This window comes from Carya illinoinensis, chromosome 5 (assembly GCF_018687715.1).
Source record: "Carya illinoinensis cultivar Pawnee chromosome 5, C.illinoinensisPawnee_v1, whole genome shotgun sequence".
Taxonomy (NCBI): Eukaryota; Viridiplantae; Streptophyta; class Magnoliopsida; order Fagales; family Juglandaceae; genus Carya; species Carya illinoinensis.
Window position 1 is genome coordinate 13,207,219 of NC_056756.1, and position 10,301 is coordinate 13,217,519.

Genomic DNA, 10,301 nt, shown 5'->3' on the forward strand with positions numbered 1-10,301 from the left:
CCTCTGCCCAACACCAACCCGAGACGCCGTCCCTCTGTTCAGCACCACCTCGTGAAGCTCATCCATCTGCCCATCACCGTCCCTCCCCGCGAGCTCATTTAACGCAAACTAACGACACTGTTTTGGAGGAGCTTTGTGGCTCACGGTGAGAAGAAAAATCCTCTATTTCAGAGAGCAAAAACAGAGCACTCCCTCCAGTGGTTTTCAGAGGCTAGCACGGTGGTTTGCGTGGTCTTTTGCGGCATGCTTGGCTACCGTTGATGGTGACCAGATGTGGTGCTATGGTTGCACTTGCTGTCTGAAATAAACCACTGAAAATAAACCACCTCGTCACACTGAAATAAACCACTGAAATAAGAAGTACACAAGTTTAGAAGAAACAGATCACACAAAGAGAGAAAAAGAGAAAAAAAAAAGATCGGAATCGCTTTAGGTGGGGAGCACAAGCCATTAAAAAAAAAAAAAGAGTAGAAATACAAGAAAAAAACAACACCAAATGAACTGGGTTGAGAGTGGGACGAAACGATGAGAGTGCACGAAACGATGAGGGAGATCTGTTGGTGATATGGAGCAAACGGGTTGGGGGCTCGGGTACTGCGTGGTACTGAATCCTTGGTACCGCAACGAGCAAATTCTCACATAAACGCAACGATACAGTGAGAAAGTTGTTGGTGCAGAAGACGCGAAACGAGGTCAATTGGAGAAGCCAACCAGCCCGATCGTACGTACCGTCTGAATTCTCGGTGGAGATGGAGACCGGCTCACAGACCCACACTAGCAATCCCGATCCCAACCCAAACCCCAACAATTCGAACAACCAGAACCCTAGTCCTAATCGGAGCTCAACAGTATTTGGATCTTCGCCCAGGGTGGCTGAAGCTCTGTTCAACGATTTCAAAACAGTTTAATGGTATGAAAATGACGGAACATGCAGCTGGGCAGCAAGGGACTATTTCGTCATTTACTATGTGCCACGTAGGGTGTGTTTCGAGTGTTCCCAAACAGAGGCTGCTCCCAATATTAATTCTATGCACAGAGACATTCATCTAAGAAATTAACCTGACCGCCAAAATATCTCGTTCTCATGAATTAAGCCCACAAATACTTATGAGATGAAACTCGGCGAAGCCTCGTTTGTTATTAAAAAAATGAAATGAGATTAGTTGAGATTAAAGTTAAAAATTAAATAAAATATTATTATAAAATATTATTTTAATATTATTTTTATATTGAGATTTGAAAAAGTTGAATTATTTATTTTATTTATATAAAAATTTAAAAAAATTGTAATAATTAGATGAGATGAAAAGTTTTGGAAAAGTGAATGGAACGAAAGTGTGGTTGAAGTTGATAATTACAACGGGATTGGAACATGACTTTGTTGCTTGTGGTCACAATGCAAACCTAGTTTGAGTAATGTTAGGTATAGTCTTATATTCGATTTGGATATAAGAAATGTTTCATCTCAATATCTCATTTTATCTTATAATTTTCTTAAATTTTCACACAAAAATAATAAACAATTCAACTTTTTAAAATTTCAAAATAATAATATTACAAAATAATTTTTTAACAATATTTTATTTAATTTTTATCTTTCATCTTAACTCACTATCTAAACTACACCTTAAAGTATGCAAGGTTCACATACTTCTTTGGGAAAAAAAAAAAAGTATGGTTCATCATTAAAGAAAAAAAAATTCATGTGAGCCTCATTTATACATTTTGTTCACAATGAGAAGGCGAGGTGACCCCTAGGTAGGCAAATATTATTTCTCATATTATAATAGACATTGCAAGGCTAGTTATTTAGTAATTGACTTTTATTTATAAAATTAAAATTAGAGAAAATAGAGAAAAAAAATAAAGTAATCGATTAATAATAGAGTGAGTAGAGAGTATGGTCATTTAGGTAGCGTTTGGTTACTAAGCATAGCCCAACTCAACTCAACTTATCTTATCTAATCATTACAATTTTTTTAGCTTTCAATACAAAATATAATAAATAATTCAATTTTATTAAATTTTAATTTAACTTTTTTAAATTTTTAAATAATAATAATATTAAAAAATAATATTTTAAACTTTCATCTCAACTCAACCTACCATCCAAATCAGGTCTACAGTAGTTGGGCTAGCACCTAATCTGGCCTACAAATAGCATACCATGACCCTACAGGCTGGCGGGTGGATGTGATTCATGCTATTTTTGGATAAAGTTATATTATGTATAGTTATTTTTTGTCTATTACATTAATAAAATAATTATATTATATTAAAAATAAAAAATCTAGTTATAATTATAATTATACACTAATATGTATACCAATCTAATTTGATTGGTTAAAAAATAAATTTTATTAAAAATAGTTAGGACTGTTCATCCGGACCGGGTTTTACCCGATCCGGACCGGAACCCGGATAACCGGATTTATCCGGGCCGAAATCCAGATGTCTAAACCCGGGTGTACCCGGGCCGGGTACCGGGTTTTAAACTCGGAACCCGGGTTTAAAACCGGGTACTCGTGTTTCTTCAAACTGGATCAAGATTTATTAATTATACGGGTCACTCGCCCTTGACTCACTGAGTCACCGCCACCGACCTCTGCAGGGAAGCCGAATGCGAGATCGCAGGAGCCCGTTCAGTTTTCTCCGACTACTGGATGTAGGTCAACGGCCACGTACCGGTGCTCCGACACGCGGCGACGAGGATCTCATAAGCAGTTTCTGGGAGCTCGGAGTCCGAAAGATTCGAGCCCGGGTCGTTGAACGGGGAGGGCAGGCCTTCGACCGCGGTATACGAGCTGCTGCTGTAGCATGGGTCGTCGAAAGAGAAAGTGAAGTCTGTAGAAACCGGGTTCAACTCGGAACCCGGAATCCGGTTTTTTCAAAACCCGGATACATCCGGGTTCCAGACCGGATCTGATCCGGATTAATCCGGGTCGGGTTTCAGTCTGGATTTGAGATCCAGTTCCCGGCCCGGGTGTACCTGGGTTCCCGGGTTGGAATCCGGTTGAACAGGCCTAAAAATAATGTTAATTTAAATTTTTAATATGAAAAAATTAGTATTAATATGTAGATTAATACATGACTTTACTTATACGTAAAAAAATTTTATTAAAAAAAATAATACAACTAATTAATTAATAAAATATATAAAGAATATATAAAAATAACTACTTATAAAATTTTTCTCGATGCCACGAGTGTTTATCGGATATAAGATAATTTGAATTAAAAGAAAAAGAAAGCCGTTGCTGTTTTGAACTTTGAAGTCCCAACTATTTATATGCGTTTGAAGGGAGAGAGATTTGAGAAACAGGGAGCGAGAGAAACAAAGGGAAATATCCTTCCGTTTTCTCTCTTATTCTTTTTCCATTTCAGTAAATCCAATCCATTTCAGGGAGCGGTCGTAGTCTCGGAGGATTGCCGAACATCCGTGATCATCCGTGATTCGCACTCCAAGACTTCTCGGGATATTCATGGCAAGAAGCCTGAATGGAGAAGGAGCTGAAGAGGGAGATGGACGACTTGAGAGCCAAGGTGGCTTCCCTCCGTAACGCCTCTCATCTTTGAATCATCTTTCAAGTTCTGGTTTTATGTTTTTATTTTGTCAGGAAGCAAACTTTAAAACATTTTATTATTATTATTATTGGCAGGTGTTTTCAGAATCGAATGCATTGCTGCTCAAATAGAATGTTATGGTAGTAACCTGTTCACACTGGCAAAATCTACGGTATCCTTTTCATCTACAAAATTTATATTTCAAATCTTCCTCTAATCTTTGAATTATCAATGAGAATATGCTCCTGCAAGAACATAGCCCACGAATTAATAAATTGTTCCACGGAATAGCTAGAATGGCACCACAACATCGGATAACAATATGTAGTGCCTCGCGTTGTACACAATTTTACCGAGTCTTATTAAGCCACAAGAAAAGGGTGATTGTTGCTGAGAATTTTTGTAAACTTTAGTGCCAGAAAGACCATGCAGCAATCAGTACTTCACATAGAGCTTTTTGGAGGGAGGACAAAAGAAGTAGGCTGTAAAAGTGAGAAATAGGCTAGAGAATATTAACAAAATAAACTGTCCCAAATAGAACAGAATAGACAGAACAAAGGATATACATGCACATAGCCTTATTAATGAGACGAGGGTTTAATTTTTATGAACAGCTGATTTGGAAACTATATTTCCAGCATCTTTTTAACAATTAGACTGTAGAGAATTATCAGAATGCTTCAATAAAAACCTCTATCTTGAAGTCAGAGGGAAAAGAACCTGAGACTGGGTTATCTCTATTCTGTATTGAGATTGTGCTGCATGTGAGAACAATGATAGCAAAGAAATTATTCCAGATGCTAAGTTGGATCGGCATTCATGAACTTACATCAACTGTAAATGAGAAGGCATTCAATTCAGAGGATGCGCCACAAGTATGGAAGAAAGACTCAATTCATTGCAATGCATGGATTGAATTGTCGTTGAAGCCCCTTATTAGGAGTTGAGAACAATGTCGCATCGGATGTATTGCAAGTATATATATAAATATATATATTTGAATTTTTGTAGAGTTTGTGATTTTCCACTTCTCCATCCAACGGTAATGAACCGTAACGATCAGTCCCTACAGTTTCTTATTTAAATTTTCAATTCATTTTCTTTTCTCTTCCACGCCCTCTATCTTCCCCCTCTGAACTCCACTCTGTCCCTCTTTTCCTCTCTCCCTCTCTCTCTCTCTCGGCTAGCCCCATTACAGCCAAACTCGGACCATAGTCGCATCATCGTTCCTATTTTAATCAGCCCACACTTGCGGTAATATTTCCACCTTGAGATTGATTTCGAGGAGTGTTTTGTTTACCTTATGACTTTTAACGTTTGAAAGTTGTCGACTCTGAAGATTTAGAATTACAGTGATAACTATGGTTTGTTTGTTGAAATCATACTGAGCTGTTGGTTTTCTGGGTTTTGAACTATATTGTTTTATTCAACATACTTTATTTTGATTTTTAATTTTCAGGCTAGTTTTCATTCTTGGCCCCACTCCAAAAGCATAAGATCTGCTCTTGGAAAGCTCAATGCAGTGGGAGGATAAAACTCTTTCGATGGTATGGATGTTAAGTTTTTCTAGATTAGTTCTACCGCTCAGTTATTCATAGACAGTACTGGATTTATAACTGTATTTCGTTTTCTCCCGTTTTCTCCTTGGTCCTGTTATTTTTCTTAATATTGTTGTTGTTTGGTACTTATTCTTGAAGTCTAAGTTGTGTTTTCCCCATATGTCTCTGGTAATTATATAATTTCCAATTCTGTTAAAGACAAGGAAGAAATGCTAGTTCAAAAAGGAAATTCTAATGCCATAATCTGTATAACTGATTGCGTATACTTGTCTTAGAAAGAAGATAATACATATTGACAAGTTGTAAATGCTAAGTTTTCCTGGAAAGATTTCTTTCTAATGTGATTTGTTTGCAAAGAGAATCCTAAGAGAGAGTTTAGACATATCCGTACTTGTTTACAGTGTGAGGCATACATGTGTATTCAGGAGGCTCAGAAGGCAGTCCCTAACTGATTCAGGGTGGTAAGTTAGAAACTTTTAGCTAACTTCATATTTCATTTTTAATCCTAGTTCCAAACCAGCTGGAACACCAGTGTCAGTTATGGGCATGAAACTTTTCTTGCTTGTACAAGCTGTGTATAAAACTCATAAAAATATAAAGTAGATAATAATATGCTGGAAGAGGGAGGGAGAGTATATTGAGGAGCCTCTGCTAGCTCATGCTGTGTTGAGGAGGGTGGCCTTAGTTTTGGATGAAAAATGAGAGAGACTGGCGACTTCACCTCGAGAACACTTCCAACATTCTACTTTAATCATATCCACTCTTAACCTCCAAAGAACCAAATGTGCCAACTTAAGCAGTTCAGGCTTTCTGTGCTGTTGCATTTTTGCGTGACTTGCATTCTCTTTAGAGAGGGCTGAATGGTAGGTAAGGCCCACTGCCTGTAAGGCCTGCTTTTAATCTAAAGAAGATGAGAGATAACCTACATTTGCTGGAGTTTCCCACATTTACATTGTTTTCATATGTGAAAGCTTGTTAGAATTTCCCACATTTTTAGTTCATGTTTTACTCTTGAATATAGTTGTTTATATGGTTCGTAATGTTGCATTTGGCTGTTCACAGGCCAAATAAGTTTTTTTCAGTAAGTTAAACTTTAAAATGATCAAATAACTATTGGTGCACACTTCCCCTACATTTTTCCATGCTTAGTATGTGCTTTTTTTCTTTTTTTTTTCAAACTACCTAGGAATTGTTATTTGTATTCCAATATTTTCTTTATTGTAATATATTATTTACATTCTTTATGTATTTTAGGTACAAGGCTTGTGAGCCTGTGATATTATTTTGCTATTTTTTATTATTGTTATTATTTTGTAAAAGACTATTTATAGCGGCTACAAATCGCTGGGAATATACATGCTGCTCTAATTTTTTACGTTCTTTTCCTTTCTATTTTCTTATCTCTCTCTTTTCTTGAATTCTTTTTTATGTTTTTTGTCTGAGGTTTGGTTCTAATAAGCTGAAATGGAATTGGGTTTTGTTCTCGAACACATTTGCAGCTCAGTTTTCTTGTATTGAAAATCGCCATTGATCTCCCAAATATTAATATAGAATGGCTATTTGTTTTGGCAGGTGCTCAGGCTGTTGCCACCTGAGGTATATGCATGTTTTTTTCTTGCCATTGAGTGCTTTTCTTGCTATTGCAAGAGTCTTGATTTTTATTTATTTTTTAATGCATTGTAGTATTTGTGACGCCATGAAAAAAAAAAAAAAAGGAAAATGGAATTATGGCTGTAAGGGTAGGTTTAGTTGGCCTAAAGTTACTGAATCCCCCTTTTAACATGTTTTATAGCACCAAGGTCAATTCAGAATATATCCAAACAATGCCTTATTAGGTTATCCAACGTTTCTCACAATTTTTTTTTTTTTTCATGAAGTAATTTATTGAAGTAGTATTTTTTTGTTTTTATGATGAAGCTTTACAAATATGAATGATTTATTATATAATCTTTTGATCTATTTCATTTGTTTTAATCTTTTTACTCATTGACAAAGATTATAATGTTCGAAGTTCTAATAAAATTTACAGTTGTCCATGCAATTAAAAATAAAAAATATATTAATTACTTCACTTACAAAGAATTGCTTTTATACTTTAGAGGCGTTGGAGCATTCATTTGCTGCTGCCTTGAATGGCTGAACAAAAGGGAATATGTATTTTTATTTTGTTAATAACTGCAATATATCATCAATAATGATCAATTGCTTGTATTATTGCATTGGGGGGTTAGTAACTTTACTCTTTTTCCTCTTATTTTTTCCCCCCTGTTTTGTTAATAATTGCAATATATGTTGATATTATTATCTAATTCATTTCTTAATGCTAATGATATTTTGGAGTGAAGAAACTAATGTACAACACGGATTTTACGGAAGGGAAGCTTCATACAAGATAAATCTTTAATTGAAGACCTCTCTCCCTGCCTAACGTCAGAGGTTAGTATAGTTATACACAGGATAAATGCACATATTACATACATATATATACATACATATGGGTGCGAGAGGGCTTGATTTTTTTATTTTTTATTTTTAATTTCAGACAAAGATAGCAAGGCTTTTTGGTTTCTCTATCTTCTTCATTAGGGTTCTCTTAGGTTGTCTCATGCCATCATCTCTCATGGACTATTATTTCTCAAGGTCTATCCTTCATCCTAGATAAAATTATTTACCAGTCTTTTAATTTGTTGCATTTCAAATTTATCAGCTTAATGGACGACTATTTTAATCCTTTTACTTGTTTACACATTACTCAAATGTTTGAAGTTTTAATGAAAGATATATTAACTAACCATCCACTTAGTTTTAATGAAAGAATATATAAGATATTTTAGTTATTTCGTTTATAATATAATCACTTTTATATTGTATATTATTTCTAATATTAGAATTAATATATACTATATCTTATACCAAACATTTTATACTAACATATACAATCTTTTTTAAGGTGTTGGGGCATTCAATTGCTGCAACCTTGGATGGTAGAACAAAAGAAGGTATATATATATATATATATATTGTTTTATTAATTATTGTAATATATCATCTGTGTAAGAAGGGCTGTGACTTGTATTTTTTACTTTATTTCCTTTTTCCTTTCCATATCTTGTTGGTATTCTCGTCTAATACGTTTCTTAAGCTTGTTAAACTAATGATATTTTTGGATGAATTAGAAGAAAGTAATGTACTACAGAAAAGCAATTTTTGAAGAGTAGAAGTTTCATGCAATGTCAATCTTTAATCAAATGTCTCTCTTTCTGTTTCTCTCTCTTGTCTAAAATTCTTCAACACGCATGTAAACACATACATACACAAACAAGCACATACACACACATACATACTTACATACACACACGCGCCCTTACACAAACACATACACATGCATACATACATCGTATATACATACACACAAACAAATACATATGTACATACACACACATATACATACATACATACATACATACATACATATACACAAACATACACGAAAAAGTCTATTTGCACACGGGGTTGGGGACCTCTCGCGTACACGTTCATCTACTTGTAATAATGAAACGCATTTAGCTCATCTTCTTCTTTGCATCTCCTTCATATTGTCTTGTCTGTGTTCAAGCAAGGAAAGAGAGCATGTGTGCTCTCTAACCCTAAGCCTTGCCGCACGTTGATCTCTTCCATGCCAACCCAGACCACCTCCTTCACGTCCAACCCGTCTACGTTCAACCAACGCCGAAAGATCAACCATCACCATTTCTCTCATAACCAAAACGAACAATTTCCACACCGTGACCCGTTCACGCCGACTCTTTGTATGTTATAACCCAACCTCCATCACAACTCCTCACGTTAACAAGGCTAAAGGAAGCAACCACCGACGCACAACGGCATTGTCACCACGCAAGAAACCACTGAACTACACGCCGCTACCAACTCGTAGTTTAGCCACCCTCTCCATTCATGGTACCGGCTTCGCAGCAAGATCACTTTCAGCTCATTGCCATGGACAAAATCAGTGCATCATCGTCGCCACATTCAGCACGGGTCCAACCGAAACAACTCCATCATGTCCTCTATTTTAAGAAGTGAAAACAGAGTAAGGAGGAGCAATGCAAGCCACCAAGAGCAACCTCCACGTCATGACCCCACTACCCAAAGTCTCCCCGTCTGCCACCCTCAACCATGCGTAGCTCCGTAAGCTTCAATTGCTCTCTCTATCTCTCGATCTACTCTCTCTCTCTCTCTCTCTCTCTCTCTCTCTCTCTCTCTCTCTCTCTCTCTCTCTCTCTCTCTCTCTCTCTCTCCATTTTCAACAGTCCAACTACGCCGAGTGGTCTACACCGTGAGCAACCCAGTTCGTCGCTAGTTGCCTCTGATTTGCTCTGTGCCAAAGTCTTCTGTGAATAAGTGCACAGCCACATGGAACTTTGGTCTTTTGTTCCATGCCAACGTCTTCCTCGTATAGTTTGTTTTAACAGGAAGAAGTTATATCTTAGAAGCATAACTTTTTTATTTTAGTTTCCCTCTCTCATTTCATGTTTCCGTCTCTTTTTTATTTTTATTTTTATTTTTATTGTTTTTAATAATATCGGCAACCGATTCCGCAAAAGGTACCCAACGGCGGGTACCTTTAGCAAAACTGAACATACACATACATACATACTAACATACATATATAATGCACACACATACATACATTCATACATATATATACATACAGACATACACATACATACAAACAAACATATATACAAACAGACATACATACACAAACACATACATACAAACAAACATACATACCTACAAATGTACATACACAAACAAATATATACTTATACATATATATACATACACATACACATACACACATGCATACATATATATACATACACATACACATACACACATGCATACATATATACACATACACACATACATATACATTCACATACATCATACGTATACATGCATGCATACATATACACATACACACATACATATACATACATTCATAAATACATGCATACATACACAGTCATGCATACAATTCACACACACACACACACACACACAAACATACATATGTACATATAGAAATACATACATACACATACACACATACATAAATACACATACATACACATACATACACATACATACACACACACAAACACATAAAAG

At 35.9% G+C, this 10,301-nt stretch overlaps 1 long non-coding RNA gene across 3 annotated transcripts; it reads left to right on the top strand.

Moving 5' to 3' along the window:
• Positions 1–3,335: 3,335 nt before the first annotated feature.
• On the top strand, positions 3,336–9,870 carry LOC122309676. 3 transcript variants are annotated; one of them, XR_006242494.1, is made up of 6 exons: positions 3,336–3,556; positions 3,660–3,736; positions 5,024–5,111; positions 6,696–6,719; positions 7,469–7,763; positions 8,074–9,870. It is a non-coding gene; the product is annotated as an uncharacterized LOC122309676 (long non-coding RNA). The 3 variants fall into 3 exon arrangements; XR_006242492.1 differs by having other exon boundaries at positions 3,336–3,543; positions 7,469–7,559; XR_006242493.1 differs by lacking the exon at positions 8,074–9,870 and having other exon boundaries at positions 3,336–3,543; positions 7,469–8,035.
• Positions 9,871–10,301: the final 431 nt, after the last annotated feature.